At 31.7% G+C, this 12,349-nt stretch overlaps 1 long non-coding RNA gene across 1 annotated transcript; it reads right to left on the bottom strand.

The window, feature by feature from the left end:
• Positions 1-2,182: 2,182 nt before the first annotated feature.
• LOC139502337 (uncharacterized) lies at positions 2,183-4,440 on the bottom strand. The gene is made up of 3 exons (XR_011658796.1): positions 4,354-4,440; positions 3,509-3,647; positions 2,183-2,769 (listed from the first exon to the last, which is right to left on the bottom strand). It is a non-coding gene; the product is annotated as an uncharacterized lncRNA (long non-coding RNA).
• Positions 4,441-12,349: the final 7,909 nt, after the last annotated feature.

The raw sequence follows: 12,349 nt of genomic DNA, 5'->3' as shown, positions 1-12,349 counted from the left end.
AGTATGCATTTCGTTTGCTCTTATATCACCTCTTTTATTATTAAAAAAAATATATATTTAAATCATGTTGATGTTATCTAGTACATGTCGGTATATCATTATTTCATAGGCTCAACTGAATAGTCAGTTACAACAGTCTCTTTGTGGCTGAATTGTACACTTATCGGAATTCATTATACAGACTGTCAGAATACTTCCGATGAGGTCTCCTTGTGGCAAAATTGTACGCTTCATCCGGGATATTTATAGAGACTGTAATGATACTTCTGGTGATAAGTCCTTGTCAGCAAATAATTTTAAAGCACCTCCCAATAGAGTGTAGTCCTTCATAAGAATCCTGAAATTGTCTAACATTATTGACATGATAATGATATGATATACAACTAAGGAAATAAACATGCACGGTGGAAGGAAAAAAACCTGATTTATTCCACCACTCCAAATTTTGTCTGGTATTAATCATATATAAGAACATTATTTAAGAATACTTTCCTCGTTAAATGATGCAATTTAAGGTATTCGGCCCATAATTAGCCAATATACAACAAGCAAAATAATTTACATTTTTATCATGGATTGTAAGTAGGGGGGTCTAAGAGTTCTTACTATGAAATAAAAATTCTCAAAATATTTGAGGTTAAAAGCAGATCTTGGTTACAGTGCCCCCCTTTTTTGTCCTCAAATGCCAAATAAGGGGTTCAAATAGTATGTAATTTTAAGAAATCTATATAGTATAATTTACTAATCTATCTTTTAAAAGGAATCTTAAATGTAACCTTGTAAAATTAAACATAAAAAATAAATTGTTTTTTTCCTATTCTATTTTTAGAACTGTGTTATTGTTACTAATAATAGAAAAAGGCGAAAAGTATAAAGTTTGTCAATTTTATTTCTTCACTAGTTCAAAAGTGAATATTTTAGCAGAGCATTAAAAAATGACATTTAAATTAAGTTTACATATTGTTCCATCCTAAAAAAAATTGTTAGAAACTTTTACCGTACCAATTTCGAGAAATTTTGATTTAGAATGTCAAGGTCACAGTTCGTAAATGGAGACTTGGTATCCCTGTTCTACTGTTTTTTGGTATAATTTATGTAAATCTTTAGCAAAACTAACCATACTTCATATAATCTTATAATAAGAATAAACTATGATATTTATGACATGTAAAGTTTAAAAGGTCAAAGGTCAAGGTCATTTTGGAGCTAAAATCAACAAAAATCTCCTTTTTTGCTAAATTTTCAAAACTGTATCTACCTATTGGTCCCATAATCTTCACAACCTTTGTAAATAAAGACCATTTGATGATATTCAAAAGATCATGGTTTGGTTTCAACCTTTAGGGGTCAACAGGTCAAAAGGTCAAGTAATTTTAGGAGCTAAAATTAGACAATGACCTCCTTTTTTGCTCAATTTTCTATAGTAAACTTACCTGTATGTACTATAATCTTTCATTACATTTGTAAATTATGATAACTTTATGATATGCATTAGATGAAGGATTAGCTTCAACCTTGAGGTCAAAAGGTCAAAGGTCAAGGTAATTTTAGGACCGGAAATATGAAAATTCTCTCCTTTTTGCTCATATTTCAAAAGTATATAATAAAAAGAAGATGTGGTATGATTGCCAATGAGACAACTCTCTACAAGAGACCAAAATGACACAGAAATTAACAGTTATAGGTAACTGTACGGCCTTCAACAATGAGCAAAGCCTATACCGCATAGTCAGCTATAAAAGGCCCAAAATGACAATGTAAAACAATTCAAACGAGAAAACTCACGGCCCTATGTAGAAAAAAAAATGATAAAAAAACAAATATTTTACACACACACCACAACCACTGAATAACAGGCTCCTGACTTGGGACAGACACATACATACATAATGTGGCGGGGTTAAACATGTTGGACAATATTTATGGTTTGCTACATTTTTTCGATTTTGTCCAATGTGCAACACCAGACATCACATGACAGCATTAGGGCTCAGACTGAGGATGCATTTTCTTATATTTCACATCAGCATTAACTAGAGCTCATTAAAAAATACCCCATCATTCCTGTTCAACATTGAACTCAGTTAGGTTAATTATCTCCCATGAAATATTTCAGAAAGTGTTTATCCTACTTCATGCACATAATAAATAATAGAAATAATCTTCTTCAATGATATTAATAAACTCTATCACATTTCAATATTAATTTGTACATTATCATGAAAGTATAACATAGTCATGATGGTTCAAAGGATACAAATAAATATTATCATATTTATATACACAATGTACAATCAATATTAAATCTTTTGAATATTAACATTGATCAATAAACCATGACAATGAGATCAGGATCAATCATACAGTATACCAAATTAAGCAGACCTATTGCTTTTTGAATCTGATACATGGACTTGACCATGGGTACATAACTTTTTTCACCGATCCATGAAATGGGGTCAGTGTCAAGGGAGAACAGTTTTACAGGCATGAGGAACTTTCAATTCATGCTCATAGCAAGTATAGATATCATATTATTCATAAGAGAGAGAATTAACATTAAAAACATTAATACAAATTGCTGAGTTCAAAATATCTGTAATGCAGCAACAACTTTTCTCTTTAGTCTAAGGTTGGTCAAATCCTACACAATTCCTGTTATGTCTTCAGCCCCTGATGGTATTGGAGCTTTTAGTACCACATTATATCAATACTGGCTGCCAGTTTCTTATTCTATCTCTTTGATATGAGAGATAACATCTTGGCTTACTGGAAGTAAAAAAGAAAATTCATCACAAATTATTTCAAACTTTCAAATTTACCATTCTGAAGAAGAAAAATATCACTTTAGTATATGGTTGAAAGCAATCTGACTACCAAATGTGTTTATGTGTTGCGACACTGATGGATGTTCCAGAAATAAATGTAGGGGGAGAGGGGGTCAGAAGACACTTTTTATTTCATCCCCACCATGCATAATCTTTCATTTGTCATTTCAGTGCCTTTTATAGCTGAATATGCGGTATAGGCCTTACAATGACCTGTAGCTGTTAATTTCTGTGTCACTTGGTTTCTTGTGGAGAGTTGTATCTTTGGCAATCATATGACATCTTCTTTTGTATATAAATAGGGGTATTAAAAAAAAGATGGTAAAGTTCTAGATTTCTTTTTTCTTTTTTTTTAATAGAAGTCATTGACTTTCAAATATACACTACAGCTCAGGTGGATTTTGCTTTGTCCACCCGTCCACAGTGGGAGAGGGCAAACTTTCTAGCTTGTCAACTCTCCCCACCCATAGGAGTGGGCATGCCATTTCTTTTGTTGAATCAAAAGACTTGCAATTACAAAAAAATGTACAATCAATTGAAAAAAAGCAGATAAGCATTAGATATCAATTTTTAACAAAAAAGAGATTATAGCTGGAGTGGCCTGGTGGAAAAAGCAAAATCCACCCAGGCTGTTGTGTAGCACTGTTCAAACATAATTGATTAAATGTAAGCTAACATACTCAATCAGTTGTTTCAAAGTCCATTACAATGAAGGATGTAGATGTATTCATAGGTCCCTCAACATTTGAAAATGTCTGCTTTGGTGTGGCATTTGGTATCTGGTGGATATATCTGCATCTTGATCTCACAGGCTAATTTCTACAAGAAGCAAATTATAGTTTAACAAATATGTAAACAGCAGAGTAATCTGAGTTCACTTAGTAATAGGCATTTTTAGTTTGATAATGGGTAATTTTTTTAATAAAGTTCAATCTAGTTTATCCCTGCCACATTCTGTATGTGCCTGTCCCAAGTCAGGAACCAGTAATTCAGTAGTTGTATTTTAATGCTGTACATGTATAACCAATAATTCAGTAGTTGTATTTAGTCTTCTCCTTTGAATTGTTTAAATTTATAGCTGATTATGTAGTATGGGTTTGTCTTATTGTGTAAGGTTGTATGGTGACTTAAAGTGGTTCCTTTATATGTCATGTGAAGTACATGTATTGGGGAGAGTTTTCATATTGGCAATCATACCACATCTTCTTATTTTCAAAATGGCTTTGTACCAATGCAAGCATTATGAATATTTTATCCAACTTTATAGATTTAATTTTCAAACTCTATCCATAACAAGATAAATCATGAACAAATAGAGAAACAAATAGACTAAAATTCTGATAGTACTAAGTAGTTATCAGCTTTTAAACAGGTTAGATAGCTCTCTAATACATGTAAACATGGAACATGTACATATGTGTTCATGTTTCATATCTATCTTTTTTAAAGACAAGGCATAATATACATGATACATGTATAACAATTAACATGAACATGTATCTTAGAAAGCTGCTCTATTTATTACCTATGCCCGGCATTTGTGTTTGTCTGTGTATTAGGTAAATGTAGCATAAGTTCTCCACAGTCATTAACAAGGTTAATTAACATCTCTGAAATTTAAAAAGTTCCTTGACATCATTGATACATTGATCATGTACATATAGATATATATACAAATGTAAATAAAAACTGGTTATACAATGTTAATTGTATCTATATATAAGTTAGGTTCAGACATGTTTCAAATAATTTTAGGTACAACCATTTATTTCATTCATTTATCAATGACACTACAACAATTGACAACAAAATTGCTTGTTTTCAAAATTTCAATAGGGAACATACTTTATATAATTGTATAAATAAACCAATTTTTCAAGACATTTGGCCATTGGCCTTCTTCAGTTCTTTAGTTTTTCTCTCAACTACATGGCTGAAAAACAAAATTGCTATCAATCTGAACACAAAAAAAAAAAACAACCTGTGTATTAGTTAATGAAAATACACATGATTAGTCTTTATACATGTATCATGTTTTGATTATTTACTGACCCCTAATGTACATTTAAATTAACAGTGACAGATGGCAGAAATACATATACAACTGTACAAATTACAAGGTACATGTATCTTCATGATCATATAAATGAAAGAAGAGTAATACATGTATGCTAAATTTCTTGGGATGGTAATCTAAAATATCTCAGATAATCTGCAACTTACCTATAAATCAATTGTGTTTTGTAGGTTTGGAGGGATTAATGTCACATCTTTAACAAGAATGGTTTCTCTAAAAAATGAAATATAAATTTCTGTTACAAAAATGTTCTTCAATTAGATAGCACATAGATAGGGAATGTATATATGTAGCAGTACAATGTACATGTACATCATTTGTACAGCATGTACATGTATGTATGTACAAATGATGTTTGTTAGTTTGTATTACAAATTTTCTTACCAAATATAATAAAGTGAAAACTGGACATATATTAAAAAACACATACATTAAAATTATAATAAAATAATATTTGTTGTAAACATGCTATATGCCAATGTACATGTACATGATGTAATAAAAAGAATAAATAATCAAAGAATTCAAATATTGAAAAGCTTTACAACTTGTGACCTTACAACGCTGAAAATTTACTCAGGGACAATGCACCTTGGTGAACTTGTGTCTTATTCGCTCAGTCGTTCAATATTTGTCTGTATTTAAATTTTTCGACTAGTTATTGTATAAAAATAATTAAGTATAGTATGGATATCAGATTAAAATGGGAAGTACATGTACATTGTTTTGTACATGTAAAGTATCAACTTCTTCTTACATTCATAGAAATGAAACAGAAAAAAACTCCCAGATATATACATGTATGAACGGTCAATTGTTTGTTTGCTCTTCATTTATGTTTCTTTGTATCCTACATCATGTACATGAGCATTTGACTTTTAATCAAATACTGATTAAATTATTAGATGATTTTTAGATGGATATTATCAAATATATTAATATAGTCATGCTACTAAGTATATACATGTATCAATTAATTAGTGTTGTGGGAGTGTCTGTGTCAATATGACAGCCATTGATGGTTCATGCTACATGATGATCATACATGTACATTGTATGTGTACCATGGCACATAAAAAAGAAGATGTGGTATGAATGCCAATGAGACAACTATCCACAAAAGACCAAAATGACACAGACATTAACGACTATACGTCACCATACGGCCTTCAACAATGAGCAAAGCCCATACCGCAGAGTCAGCTATAAAAGGCCCCGTTACAGAATATATAAACAATTTATAACACAGACGAAGAATTCTTATAAAAACTATATTGAACAGCCAATTCAACTTTTGATCATGTTGAAGGGTAGCCTTGGCTTGAATCCCTCAATTATCTGATAGCATGCATGTTTTCCTATTTAATTCTACTAAACTTTTGTTTAATGCTTTCTTGCAATTGTTATCAATATGTTTGTATCTGTTTTTTGCCTTGACTTGGGTGTTTGTTCCTAAATTATTACAAACATATAAACTGACCGACCTGGATTATTTTTTAAATAATCATTTTTTTCATACATGTATCTAGTTTAGATTACCATGACATCTAACGGCTGTTTTGCCAGACAAGCTGGTGTCATGGGGCATAATTAACATGACAATGTTGTCCAACTCAAGTTTTAAAATGTTTGGATTTGTAAATGCAAATTACCTGGCACCTGCTCAAAGTTGGTTCAATTCCATCCAGATATACACTTAACATATGAATACAGAACTTTAAAACATAAAAATGAACGATCCATTCAAATCGTCTCCCAGACCAGATTGCCAGATGAAAAGGACAAGTGCGTGATGTGTTTACATTCCTTCTATCAACGAATCTTCCTATGCCGGTACAACATATTTGACAACCAGTTGCATCCAAACTGCACACAGTATTTCCGCATCACGATAAGACGAAGAGACTTCGATCGGCGTACTTTTTTTGGTAAAACGCCTTCGTCTGTCTTGACAGCCGACCGAGTCGTCCATATTTTTAACCATAACTTCTGTTTACGGATTGTGAAAATTGGACAATTTATAGAAAAAAAATAGTGTTTACTCTATAGTTAATGAAAATATACTTCAATTAAGCCTTTCTGATATTTTAATCGTCATTTTAAAAATAATAACTATACTTTCGCTTACTAGGCGGAAAATACCGAGGTGTTGAAAAAATTTTCACCTCGGTAAACTCCGAAAATTTTTCCGTAAAGCTTGATTATGGGTCGGATACCTTAAACATAAGCAATACATGTGTTAGTAAAAGTAAAGTTACAAAAATACTGAACTCTGAGGAAAATTCAAAACGAAAAATCCCTAATCAAATGGCAAAAACAAATGATAAAAACATCAAACGAATGGACAACCACTGTCATATTCCAGACTTGGTACAGGTATTTTCAAATGTATAAAATGGTGGATTCATTGAGTTCTGTGAGATCTTCATTAAAAAAAGAAAGACATAAGATAAAAGCAATGAATTTTTCTTTGCATAAATAGTCAGTTTATTCAAAGATTTCAACCTTATAACTTTGTTGTTTATTTTAATGAATAGGTTAAAATAATCTCGATCTAATTTGTACGAAAGTCACGTGTGATGTCACGCTATAAAATTCACGTATATTTACCAAAAGATGTCATTTCATAGTTTAAAAAAAAAAACCTTCACAAATAATCAATTGCGAAGTACTTTCAAACAGTCTGAGGACAAAACTACACTCAAGTATTTCACCAAATTTTACCATACATACAATACTGACATGATTTAACAAACCTTTCTAAAATTATTCGTTTTTAAGTTTGGAAATTATTAAGAAACTAAGGTTTCAACTCCCTCAGTCAAAGTTGACTTAAAATGAATTTGGCTTTTTATTTTAGGTATTTTTGACAAATAGCTCTTCAACGGTTTCGGTACTTATACATCCTCGGATTTCAAATGTTTTGCTTTGAGTGTTCCTGATGTATGTAAATCCAGAAAAGCGCTTTGGACGCATGAAATTATTAAACGTCTTGTTTTTCAATTTTTCACATCACTGGGTCGATACCTGTGCTGATGGACTATCATTCCCTGAGGGTAGCATCAGCTCAGTAGTCAGTACTTCGGTACTGACATGATTTAGCAAACCTTTCTAAAATTGTCCGTTATTAACTTTGAAATTATAAAGAAACTAAGGTTTCAACTCCCTCTGGCAAAGTTGACTTTAGATGAATTTGGCTATTTATGTTAGGTATTTTTGACATATAGCTCTTCAACAGTTTCGGTACTTATTCATTCTCGGATTTGAAATGTTTGGCCTTGAGCGTTCTTGATGAATATAAATCCAGAAAAGCGCTTCGGATGCATGAAATTATTAAACACGATGTTTTCAATTAATTTTTTTTGATAATGCGTGTACATTTGGGTCAATATTCGTAATTGTTTCTAAGGGTAACGTTTTCCTATGTAGCTCAGTCCATATCGTAAACTTGGATATGTATGATGACTCTTTCGAATCTGTGAAATTCCCACATATGTGTTTAAATTTTCGGGGTACGAAGTGGATGACTTTTGTCGTAAATTAGCATACCCCGAAATCCTCTTGTGATGCAGCTCCTCGTTGAAAAACTTCCTTTCATCACGCAATAAGTTCTTTAAAATTTAATGCTTTAGATACTTTTAATATCTCCATAGTTTTTACACATTTATTATGCGGTCATCTTCTTTCCAAATTAACACAAGTGGTTAAGTTCAGGCACTTGTTAAGAATTAAAACATGTCCAATCCCACTACACAGAGATTTTTTGTTTACGCACAATTTTGAGTTCCTCAACTTAAGTTATCAAAAGTACCAGGATTATAAATTTATACGCCAGACGCGCGTTTCGTCTACATAAGACTCACCAGTGACGCTCAGATCAAAATAGTTAAAAAGCCAAACAAATACAAAGTTGAAGAGCATTGAAGACCCAAAATTCCAACAAGTTGTGCCAAATACGGCTACGGTAATCTACTCCTGGGGTAAGAAAATCCTTAGTTTTTCGAAAAATTCACATTTTTGTAAACAGAAAATTTATAAAAATGACCATATAATTGATATTCATGTCAACACCGAAGTGCTGACTACTGGGCTGGTGATACCCTCGGGGACGAAACGTCCACCAGCAGTGGCATCGACCCAGTGGTGTAAATAGTTATCAAAAGTACCAGGATTATAAATTTATACGCCAGACGCGCGTTTCGTCTACATAAGACTCATCAGTGACGCTCAGATCAAAATAGTTAAAAAGCCAAACAAATACAAAGTTGAAGAGCATTGAAGACCCAAAATTCCAAAAAGTTGTGCCAAATACGGCTAAGGTAATCTACTCCTGGGGTAAGAAAATCTAAAAGCGCATTTCTAATTTTTGCTTGCTGTTTATTCATATTTAAGGCAATATACTTGATAGTTTGAAATTGTTTAACATTTGATCATGTCTGCAATATCGGACTCTTTTCTAAATAAGTACTCCATGTATCTGTAATATCGGACTCTAGCGAGCTACACCATGTACGATCTTTTTCACTAGTCGTCCCATGTTAATTTATATGATCTTTGTCCTTCTGTTAGCTATTGATGAATCGAGCTTAGACTTCTTATAAACTTTTGTTTACCAGATCTGTTTTGACTTATTGTTAGAGCATATTTTAGGCAATAGACATGTTAGAGTTAAGGATGTATTCTTCTGACGTTTCAGTCTCATTCAGTCTCATTGAAATCTCGTTCTGAAATTATTTCCAAAACATGGGTCAAAAGAGGAAAATAGCAATGGATTTGATAAATATCCTAATCAACCTTAACTCTGTGAAAAAATTTGGTATTTCCAATAAGTAGATTTTGAGAAATAAAATTTTCAAATTTTATCCCTAATCTAGTCAGTCTTAAAAATCACAAATTTACAAAATTGGCAACATGGTTAATTTGACACGAAAAGGCATCAAAATATGATAAAACTTTTTTATATTAACACCTACCTATATTTTGTTTTATAAATATATGAATTTATTCAGATTGGTTCACTTCATCTTTGTTGAGAGTATGAAAAAAAGTTTAATTGTGGAACTGTGATTTTTTTTCACAATTATAGCCCAAAAATGGGTAAAATTGATGAAAATGGGAAAATCATCAAAATTGTATACTTTCAAAGGGTCGCAGCAGAAAAAGAAGTGCACCACCACATGATGTTTTCTCCACCAATTATTTTTTACAGTCCCATAAACCCAAAAATCAGGTTCAGAAAAAAAGTTTAATTTTAGAAATGTTTGGCTCCTCCGAAATGGTTCCACTGTTTATGTGAGTCTGGGCAAAAACAACATAGAGGGCTATGGAGATATTGATTTAAAACAATAAAATGCTATTCGGGTTGTAAATTGTATCTTTTTTTATATCCTACTGGACAGAAACAATTGGGATACATTGAAAGATAATGTAGATACATTTTGCTAATACAGAAAAGTTAAGCCCTTTCCATTTATGCGTGTATAAAAATGGTGGCATTCATTTTAACCTATATTTAGAGTTCTATGTACAATGTTGCACTTTTTTTACCTGATTTATAAAGTAATGATTTACAAGTTAGATATGGATATAAGGAAGTAGTATGTGAATGGCTTAAATACAAAGACATGCGTTTAGCTTCACACATTCTCTTGAACTTATATTGTATGTAATGTAGTTATGTCCTGTATAAATGTGTTAATCTATATATGATATATAAACAGACGCATATGTTTTGTATTTTGTCAAACAAAAACCGAGCACACTTTAAAGCAACAGTAGTATACTGCTATTCAAAATTCATAAATCGATTGAGAAAAATTACAAACTTTTGAAACTAAAACTGAGGGAAACACATCAAATATAAGATGAAAGCTACGACACAACAAAAGTTGAACATTAAAATGTAGCACACACAGAAACGAACTATAAATATAACAATGGCCATTTTCCTGATTTGGGACAGGACATTTTAAAATGGTGGGTTGAACCTGGTTTTGTGGCTTGCCAATTCTCCCGCTTTTATGGCAATGTTAGATATAACATTACATGACAGGACTACAATAAAAATAAATTGGATAACATATAGGATAGAGAAACACGCGAATAATAGCTAACAAAAGACATCAGGTTTAAAATTGAAAACGCCAGACGCACGTTTCGTCAACACAAGACTAACCAGTGACGCTCAGATGAAAAAAGTTTCAAAACCAAAACAAGTATAGAGTTGAAGAGCATTGAGGACCAAAAGTTCCAAAAATTGTTCCTTATACGGCTAGGGTTTTCTGCCTGGGATCAGAACATACATACTATTTAGAATAATTCTTATTTTTGCAAACATTACTGTTTTTATTATGATTTTATAATAGATAAACATGATGAAACCGAATCGAGCATTTCTGTTTGACAAAAGTATCTCATACATTTTGGCAGAATATAAACAGTACATTTTGTTAATTAAAAGATTTATTAATGAAAGTAAATATCTTTAAATAGGTTGCGCCCAAAGTATTTCAATGAACAAAAAATGGATATTGCATAAATATTGAGTTTACTCAAGGTTTTCAAAATTATGATAATCTTATTGAACTGGTTAATATAATATCGACATCTTTGAACAGACAGTAATGTTTGATCGTGGTGATGTCACTTTATAAATACCGAAATACACTTATTTGGCCGTCAATGCCATTTCATGAATGTTGCCTGGTTAAATTGTATACAAACGCTTTACCGACAAGGAAATTTTACACATTTTAGACATCTTTGTGAAAATACATTTTCTGCTATGCTAAAATTGTTGCACATACCTGCGAGCATATTTAGTCTGATTCGAATATTATCAGTTTTGTGTATTCCATGTATTCCTCTGATAAATATAGTGGTTATCTTATTTACAGTTCGACCGTGCAGGTTTTTAAAGTTTTACTATAACATGTATAACTGCATGTTTAGACTGACAATGCATTTGTGCAATGAACATAAATGAAATTGTTGAATAGCATCAATTGGAAAAGCCATAATGGCACTGTCCTTCATTAACTTTCATTGCTTGATCTAGACATTTCAAGAAATGTTATTCTCATTTAATGTGTATGTTTTGCGAATGTGATCGTTGGCGTCCAGAAACATCATTTGAAGAACACATTGCGGTATTTCTGTTTTGGTAATATTTTCCAGGTTTATAACAATTATTCTTGCTTGTAATCTAAGGAAATGTTCAATTCCAACAGTTGCTTCATAGTAATCATTTTTCACAAACTCTTTTGAAACCACTAAGATTATCTTTATGCATTTTGGAATTGAAATGTTTATTGCAAAAAAATCTGACCAATGACATATGGTTGCTAAGGAAACAGAGCTATCTGATTTTTACAAAGCAATGAGCTGTTGAGATTAGCATAAAACTCACAGTTTTTCACTATTTCAGTCTCATAAAAACTTATTT

The sequence above is a fragment of the Mytilus edulis genome, chromosome 13 (assembly GCF_963676685.1).
Source record: "Mytilus edulis chromosome 13, xbMytEdul2.2, whole genome shotgun sequence".
NCBI classification, from domain to species: domain Eukaryota; kingdom Metazoa; phylum Mollusca; class Bivalvia; order Mytilida; family Mytilidae; genus Mytilus; species Mytilus edulis.
This window is presented reverse-complemented; position numbering and strand designations above follow the sequence as displayed.